Source organism: Syngnathoides biaculeatus, chromosome 2 (genome assembly GCF_019802595.1).
Source record: "Syngnathoides biaculeatus isolate LvHL_M chromosome 2, ASM1980259v1, whole genome shotgun sequence".
Classification (NCBI taxonomy): Eukaryota; Metazoa; Chordata; class Actinopteri; order Syngnathiformes; family Syngnathidae; genus Syngnathoides; species Syngnathoides biaculeatus.
The window spans coordinates 18,015,828-18,025,961 of NC_084641.1; positions in this window are offsets into that span (position 1 = coordinate 18,015,828).

Consider the following 10,134-nt stretch of genomic DNA (forward strand, 5'->3'; position numbering starts at 1 on the left):
CCCGAGTTCTTTCCTATCAATAAAACTATGGATTTTATTTCATTTTATTGCAGGAATGGAAGGACAAGAGTCGCATCTTGGCAGCACGGTGGAGGAACTGGTTACAGCGTTGGGCTCACAGTTATGAGGTCCAGGGTTCAATCCCGGCCCCGCCTGTGTGGAGTTTGCAAGTTCTCCCCGTGCCTGCGTGGGTTTTCTCGGGCACTCCAGTTTCCTCCCACATCCCCAAAACATGCAACATTAAGTGGAAACGCTAAATTGCCCCTCGGTGTGATTGTGAGTGCGACTGTTGTCTGTCTCCATGTGTCCTGCGATTGGCTGGCAACCACTTCAGAGTATACCCCGCCTCCTGTCCGTTGACAGCGAGGATAGGCTCCAGCACTCGTGAGGATAAGCGGCCCAGAAAGAGGATGGATAATGTTCCTTCTTTAAAAATAGTTCCTCGATTGACGTTGATTTAGCTTTTTTTTAAAAAAAAATATATATATATATACTGTAGTTATGTTGTTGTTTGTGTAAACAATGTGTAGACACATTGGAACTGCAAAAAACATCAATACAAGAAAATCATTAAGTTAAATAGATCGCTAAAATGGATGCACGTACTGCGCCCTGCTTTAAAGTGTGCCACCTTTTAGACGTTCCACGTCACGTTTTCTGAACATGTCCTAAGCGTGACCCCGCACAGGAAATCATTTCAGCCTGTTGCGTGTTCCAGGGTGGACAACCAACCCCCCACGCCCGCCCTCGCCCCCGTCCGCCACGCTCTGGGCGAAAGCAGCACGCCAAAAGGTGACCCTGCGCCCCTCACATGTGGGCCCTTGACCGACGACATCCTCAACAAGAGCACACCCGCGCTTCAAAAGCAACGATTTGTTTACCCTTTTAGTAGCAATATCATGTCAAAATATCAATATTCTAATGCTTCTTAATGTGATTTTTTATTATCTATTGTGTAATGGCTGTATCGATACAGCATTTGTATCAGTGGGAAAAGTACGCATAACATGATGTGAAGTTCAATATAAATATCGGGAATTTTAGGAAAATATCTATCCTAGAAAATAACATATATTCTCACAATCGTACCATGAGAATAATACTGTATAGTAGAAGACAGTGATACGGTACATACTGATATTGTCCCACCTCTGTTACCTCAGATTAACTTGCCCTTTTCAATCATAAAATTATAAGAATATAGTATAGAATAATTATCATTATTTCATTCAATTGCTTTGATGTTGTATTGTAATACATGGCTAAACGATGCATCCTGATTTCAGTATTTTCTCCCACCCATATTATAATAGCTCAACACACTATTTACAAACCTAAAATATGTTTTACAAATACTGCATAATATAAGTGTGATATCAAACAGGCATAATATTCATTCTTCTCTCCATCCTTACAGTGGATATTTATTTTTCCAAGTATGAGTGCCTGTTTCGGCAGGGAAGACATTTACCCATATAAAACCAAGGTGGCATTAAAAATAAAGGCCAAATTACAATTAATATTTATTTATTCATTTATTTTACAACATGTCTTTTCCATTATTGATCAAATTATATGAAAATGGCCATAAACTGTCAGTCCTTGGAAAGTCCATTTTATACGAGAGGTCGTTGAAAGTTCACTGCATGGTTCCGAAAATGATCTTGTCCAGTTCATAATTCATAATTCAACATTTTTAACTTAGTTCACCATTGCAAAAATGAATTCATTGAGTTCATCGTTCTTTTTTACTGACAGGTTATTAAATTAAAATACTGCTATTGCATTTTTCCTACTCCTGCCCCTCATTCAGTCCACATTACCAGCTGGCTGAGCAGCTTTCACCCTACGATCTCAAAAACATGAAGACAATTTTTTCCTTTGAATGATCTTTAAAATCAAGAATTAAAATAAAAGCAGGACTTTTGTCCTTAACGTAAAAACAAAAGCATGCAAAACAGAGTGACAAGAACGATGGTGAAAGGCCATTGATGACTTTTCATTCCTTGCAGCTCTGGCTGACTGTCCATCCATCCATCCATCCATCCATCCATCCATCCATCCATCCAGGGTCACGGGGGTGCTGTAGTTTATTTCAGATGACTCTGGTTGAGGGACGGGTTAGAGGTGCCCCTGAACTGGTCGCCAGCCAATCACAGGGCACATATAAACCATCCATCCATTTTCTTTGCCGCTTATCCTCACAATGGTCACGGGAGTGCTAGAGGCTATCACAGCTGCCATCGGGCAGACGGGGTACAACCTAAACTGGTTACCAGCCAATCGCAGGGCACATAGAAATAGACAACAGTCGCACTCACAATCACACCGAGGGGCAATGTAAAGTGTCCAATTGAGAGGAAAGTGGAGTACCTGCAGAAAACCCACGCAGGCACGGGGAGAACATCCAAACTCCACACAGGCGAGGCTGGATTTGAACCGAGGTGCTCAGAACTGTGAGGCACGTGTGATAACCAGTCGTCTCACTATCCTCTCATTTATACACAGTAGTTGTGAGCTGTACCATATCACTTATCTCTTACTATAGTTTACAAATAACCGAATCAAATGTCAATGTCATGTGTATTTCACTTCCAAGCTGCTTGTTCTCACAAAGGTTGCAGTAGTGCTACAGCCCATCCCAACTATCAACATCGGGCAGGAGGCGGAAAACATCCTGAACCGGTCGCCAGTCAGTCACATGTCACATATTGACACTATCACAAAGCAGGAATCGATCCCGCGCTGCCCCCACCAAACTCAGGCATGTGTACCACTACACCATCAGCGCCAATGTTCACAACCTGGCCGACGAGCGCAGCTGTAAGCTTGTATGAACACCATCTCTATACTTGCTGACCTGTTTTGTTCCGGGCATGGCAGCCTGGGGCCTTTCCTCTCCCGTATACAGGGTGGCGATTCAACCTGAGGTTTGCATTAGAATAGGAGAAGGACGGCTAATTGAATTACCCGCCATGAATGCACAGAGATGATCCCATACGCAGAGCCAGGGGATTCTCTCAAGAGGCCTCCCTCACATCCTCTACGCTGCATCCAGAAGCAGCTCAGCCAGACGAGGCGATGAGTGACAGCCCTCGACCCCGGGGTTAGCTGGTTGGAGGAGTGCATTATGGGAAGCTTCTGGGGGTAGCTGTCCTCTGTGTCACCTTGCATGCAGGCGGTCAAGAGGAACCTGTGTTGAGCCAAATAAGTCACAGGCTTTCTAAGAATGACCAAAATGCCATCCTATATCATTTTGTAATTCTTAAAAATTTTATTTTCATGTTTTAAACATTTGAGCATTTGAGTTTCAAACACAGTGCCTTTGTTAGACCAGTGCTTCTAAAAGTGTGGTATGAGGGCTCCCTCTGGTGGGACACAAAAGAATCACTAAATAAGATGTCCAAACTTCTCAATTTTACAGATGCTTGAACTTGTTTTTTTTAAATCACATAAAGTCGTTTACAAGTGTACAATACAGTTGTATTCAAGATCAGTAAAATAGATTTGCATTTATGGTAAACTCTTTAAAACGTATGTTTTCAAAAATTTATTGAAGAAAAAAAAAAAATTAGGCGACGTGGTGAATGCAACTGGATAGGACATTGGGCCCTCAGTTCTGAGGACCAGGGTTAAAATCCCGGCCCCTGCCTTTTGTGGAGTTTGCATGTTCTCCCTGTGCCTATGCGGGTTTTCTCTGGGTACTCCGGTTTCCACCGACATCCCCAAAAACATGCATTGCATTGGAGACTCTAAGATTTAGAGTCTCCAATAAATGCATGTTCTTTGGATGTTGGGAATTTAGAGTCTGGATTGACCCTTAGTGGGATTATGAGTGTGACTATTGTCTGTCTGGCAACCAGTTCAGAGTGTCTCCTGCCTCCTGCCCGATGACAGCTGGGATAGGCTCCAGCACTCCCGTGATCCTTGTGGGGATAAGTGTCTAAGAAAATGGATGGATGGATGGATGGATGGATTAATATTGATCATGATGGTGGTGCATGTAGAGCAAAGTATTTTTTGAGGCAGTATTTGATGGAAATAAATTTGACAACTACTGAAAAAGTCTCATTATAACAACATTTAACAATTTGGCAAATAGTTGACTGGAGATGATTGAGTTTGTATCCCGAGATCAGGGGTGGGCCGACTTTTGTACTTCAGGGCTACATTAGATTTTTTAAACGGACACATGGGCCAGGTTTTATATGTATATGTATAATTTCAATCGTAAAATTAATAACTAACTCTCCTTTAAAATACTGAATTATTTAACACAAAAAAATCATAATTATGTAAAATTTCATAAATACATTATATTTTATATGCTGTAATCTATACATCGTTTAACCAATGAAAATAATTGGAAAAATTAATCTATTCATAAGGAACAACTACATTTAAATCAACGAATTAAAAAAAAACTAGATAAGGCAAAGACTAGGGGACTTGATAATGTACAGCAAACGCCCTGTGAGATGGATTAAACTACTTTGTCCCGTGCTGTTGGTGTTATTAGCCATATGTGTTATTCGTTTTAAACAAGCGTATCACAGACTGAACGTTGTGATATTTAAAAGCAAGCGCGTGTTCATAAAAAGCAAGTTTGAAATCGATTACCCGGAGACGATTGGAGGCGGCTTGCCTGACACGGGAGCCCGGAGAGAGAGAGACGTCAACGCCGGCGAAGTAGCAAGAGACAGCTCGGTGCGTCGCGTCGATGAACGAACGCCCACCCACTCCGCAGTTGCTCTTCTTGGACGCCTCACCGGAGCTCCGCAAAAACACACATTTATTCCAACATCTCAAGATGGAAACCAGACAACGCCAAACGGCGGAGGATAAAACAGAGCCATCCATGCAGGGCCGAGCATTCCAAAACTAATCCAGTACTGTACAGTATCAACGTTGATTCCGTCACATTTAGATAGTCAAAAGAAATGACGGCCAAACAAAATTACCCCGCACCCCGTCCACAATCATTCTGGTCCAACATTGTCATGGTAGAATATTTAAAACATTAATTTAGCTAACTAACATGTAACAGGGGAGGCTAAAATCGACTGCTATTTCATCAACGACTTGTAAATAAATAACTCTCCACGTACGTATGCTCAAATTAACCTCCGTATTAAAAACAACTTGTCACCGATGAATAATTACATTTATTTCCATATTTATCTACTATAAATAGCAGTAAGTCATTTCATGTATCAAAAACAATGAAGAATTAAGAATAATTTTCTAAAATTTGTGAACATTTGAACTCTGAGAACATTTAGAAGCATTGAATTAAACAACGCATATACACACGTCATAATTGCAAATATACAACTTTGGTCATTTACTTTGACGTATATGGTAACTTTACAGTAAGTGCTATATTGAATTAGTTTTATATGTTATCTTTTGCAGGGATAAACAAGAGCATTTTCATATTATTTAGTGTATTCATTATTTTTCTTATTGACCAGAATGGAATACTGCACACCATAAATGAAGCTGGGTTTTTTTCTGAACTAGCTTGATGTTAGAAAGTCAAATGCTTAAACCAGGGGTTGGCAATCTTAAATGTACACAGAGCAATTTGGACGGACTCCCACAGAAAAACAAAAAGAAAAAGAAACGCTATCTTGTTGTTGGCATGTGAGCATTCACTGCATAGATCGTGTTGCTTGTTTTTTTGCTTGTATATATTTATATATAACAATGTATATTTACTTAACTTAACAATGTCCAATTTATACTTTCAAAATAACAGCCAATAAAATATTGATTCCACCTGGTTAACGAGATTTTGCCTCCTGAAGCGAAGCGTACAACATCAGCACATCAGGGCTGCAGACGCCACTTTGATTTTCATCTGTGAGGCATTTGTTTTTAATATCGTTAATGCTGCACACAGCCTCACAAAAACGGTGCGTTTTCTTCTGAAACCTTCCTTTTCTTGGATTCATCCATGGTTTGCCTACCACGGGTCAGAGAGCTCAATTAATCTTGCTGTCAGGTGTCCCACGCTTGCAGTTGTGACGCAAATTTTGAGTGACACTAAATAAAAACATTCCAAATGAGGTTTAAGAAACAATTTCAGCATTTCAATAGACAGATTTCCCAGATGGGAACTGTAGGTTGGTTGCTTACACCCAATATTGTCTTGCAGAGCTTTGTCACGCTCCAATGTGATACAGCTGTACAAGCCAAACCCCAAGGGAGGCGGATATCTGAGGTCACCCCCCAGCGGATGCTCAGGCTCATCCTGCTACTTTTGGGTGCCCCGAGGGCCTGGGCATGCAGAGCGTGACCCCACCTCGCCCCCCGACAGCCACCCAGGCTTTGCTCATAATGTCCCCTTCACTCAGAGTGAGAGTGAACGACACAAAGTGGATTTTTCCTAGTTCATACACCGGACGGATAAATGTGACTTTTTTTTTTTTTTTTCAAATGTCACTTGAAGTCAGTCTCTTGACTCTTTTACACATTTGAGTGTCTATGCCGGGGACAAAGAGAAGCATAGCAAATTAGACAAGAGTGCAGGTCCACCGGTAAAGAACATGTGAGAATTGCGTCTGTTTATAAAGAGAGGAAAAAGCAACCGACCTTGGGGCGAAAGTGGATGGATAGAAAATAAACTGTTTGGAGTGACTCTGCACATAGAGCAATAGAAAGCAGCTGTTGAAATGTGAACATATACTTGGTTGGTTTCTTGAGAAAAACTTTCACTGGACACCTCTGACTTTCTTGTACTTTTTAATTAAAGGGGACGCATTAGGTTAAAGGGTAGCATGGTGTGTAAATGGTTAGCACACCTGCCTTGCAGTTTTGGGGTTCATAGTTTGAAGCTCGACGCTAGCCTTCCTGTGTAGTTTGCATGTTCTCTCCAGATTTGCATTGTTTTTCTTTTGTGTCCTTGGTGTCGCCTTGCATTCACAATCAAGTTAACATCGTAGCTTCATTGAAGACTATAAACTGTCCATAGACATAAATGTGAGTCAATATTTGTCTAGATGTGTCCTGGTCGACAGCCATTGTTAGTTTATATGGGTCTCTGATAGACACACCCCACCTGTCACCCCATGTCAGTTGAAATAGGAGTAGCATTAGAGACCATTTCACCCTGTCATCGCATGTGTTTCTGGGTTTCGGCAGATTTTGAAAAAAAAAATCCCATAAAAGACTTTTGACCAAGGCAGACCGATGGACAAAACGAGGTACATGGCATGAATGATTTTGGCCACGGGTGATTCTAGGAAAAGAGGTTTAGGGGTGATGAGCTCTCGGCCAGGCAAGATAAATTTAATTGTTTTGTACAATTTGATATAATTTCATTACCACATATAGTATAGCATGCTGGAGCTTATTCCAGCCGACTCAAAAATGTTAGCAAGTTGAGTGTAACAAGGTGAAAAGTGCTGAAGGTTCTACCAAAAGAGTGATCATTTAAATAGGTGGGTTCAGGGCACTGACGACTTGATTCAGACAATCGGGGTTTGTGTTTTAGTGATTAATAAATAGTTTAAAGGCAATAGCCTGAAGCGTCTGTCTGAATAGAAAAGGAGAGAGAGCCTGCAACAGATAGACGGATAGACAGATACAGATAGAGACGGATCCATCAGAAACAGGTACCGTGGGTGATGGTACATGAAACATGAAACAATAGATCACAGAAATGTGAGAAAATTATGCAAAATGGCACTTAGTTCAACACATCAGTAAGAAAAAAAATGATCTTAGCTGTCAAGGTCAGACTGTCCATCATATTTTATGTGACACCTGAAATTTTGAGCCCTTAAAATCATCAGTGTTTTTTGCTTTCTTGAAAAGTCAGATTACAGAGCATAATACATGAATTGTGCAGATAATCCACTGCTGGGGAGTAATTCTTTAACCAAATAGGAGTCTGTTCTTTATTTAAGAAGGCGCAATCGTAACAAAGGCTCCAATACAATAGGTTCAAAAAAGAATGTCAGTGGTTCAGGTTCGACATAGCTGAACCCAACAGCAATGGTTTCATCCACATTTGGGCTCTTAAATCCAGGCATTCTGTGTAGAAAGTGATCTTCGTATGGTGAGTGGAAGTGACCAGTGTGCCCTTGATTTGAAGACCTGACAGTGAACTCTGGAAGGCAGACAGGCCCACCTCCCATAAACAGCCTCCATTACAAAGAAATAGCCTGGGGACCAATCACCAGGGCTGCCCTTGCCGCCTCTGCCTTTCCTTTTGTCCTCGTCTTTCCCGTCTGCCTCCTCTGAGCATCTCATGCGGGTTCTGCTTTCTACGGGTCTTCTTGTGGACTCCATGTTTTCAAGCTCTCCCCCCTCACCAGACTGATTAAAACAAACACTCGGCCTATTTGGATATCTAATCCAATTGTGCTCTTTCTCTTCTCGCCGGGCCTGGAGCATGCAGAGTGTTAGGTGTCCTGGGTGACACTGCTACATCCACAGAACCCCTCCCCCCAGCCCCCACCCCATCCCCCAACCTTCCTTTCCCTCCCCTCCAGTTTATATTTCAAACACTCATGAACACACATAACGTGGGCCAAGAAAAAAAAAATTCTAAACACCACTCTCCTCCCTCTGGTTCTTTGAGTCCACATCTGGAGACTTCTTGTACAGTGTTACTTCCAAGATGGGACCACGATCGTTGTCCCAATGTCGACTGCAGAGTCCCAACACTTGCCATTCATAAAATTATCACTTTCTGCAGGATTTGAATTTGAAATGCCAGATAAAACAGGATTTGAATTTGAAATGTAATGTGATCACATTTTGCTTACGGCCATGCTACCCTGAGAACGCCTGATCTTGTCAGATCTCGGAAGCTAAGCGGGTTTGGCCCTAGTTAGTACTTGGATGGGAGAACGGCTGGGAATACCAGATCCTGTAAACTTCTCTCCCCGGCTAAATGCAGAGGGGTTGCGTCAGGAAGGGCATCCGGTGTAAAACTGTGCCAAACAAATATGCGTTAATCTAAGATGACACGCTCTGGCGACCCCTAACGGGACAAGCCGAAAGGAAAAGAAGAAGGAGAAGAAAGTGATCACTTTTTTAATAGTTTCTTAGTCACGTGACGTCACATACTAAAGAAGCGTAACTGGATTGGCTGGCTGTTCGGTTCTGACCTGAAGTAAATCTGCCTGGTGGCACAGACGGTGAATTTCAGGCAGCGAATTGTAGCCACTTAAATTTCAGACAGAATTGTATCAACTATTGAAGATGTGATCACTTTACATTTCAAATTCAAATCCTGTTTTCTGTGGCATTTCAAATTCAAATTCTGGTGGCACTAATTTACTTCCATACCAGAGCTCATGCCATGCTTTGCAAGGAGAAAAAAAAACAGCTATATCATTTTTTATAAAAGGAAAACTTTGATTTGAATACGTCTGATAATATGAGGGACAGCTGAGCTGACTTGCGATACAGTACATTATATCTGAAAACACTGAAATTACATGGAAACTCGAAGAGAGAACTTACTGTACCTCAGGTATACTCATGGCCAGAGCAGTTAGCTTGAAGAAGTCATTTCTGCTGAGTATTTTCATCTTCCTGTACATGGCTCAGAAAGATTATAAACTAACAATGACTCAAAAAGGTTTTAGTCGGAAGATTGTGTCTACGGTAAATTGAGAGACACAACTTTAGACCATAATTACTGCTATTTAAAATATGTGTGACGTAAGTAAATGGCTTAACCATTACAAGAAAGGCATATCAACAAAACCATGCGCCCCACCCCCCACCACCTTGCACACACGAAAAAAAGATCACTTCCATCAAGTGGAAGTGCTTCATTGTGGACATCATTCTGCATTGGTGAAAAGCAGTCTGATAGAGGAATTAGTACCCCCTAGTGGACCACATGCGCAATGCATGACTTCCCATAGTACTGTACTGTACAGTACACTGAAAAAAACCCTCCTTTATTTGATCGTTATGATTAAAATGTGATGAGTTGACGTAATTTGCCCCCGCTTGCCTAGAAAATAATAATATAATGTACGTGAGTTTGCGACATTTAATCATATGCAACTGATGCACAGGTTAAAAAGAAGTAAATTGGTACGACTTTTCTCTTTCTCTTTCTCTGTCGTTAAAAGCAAACATTTGTACTCCGAAGAGTGCACAGGT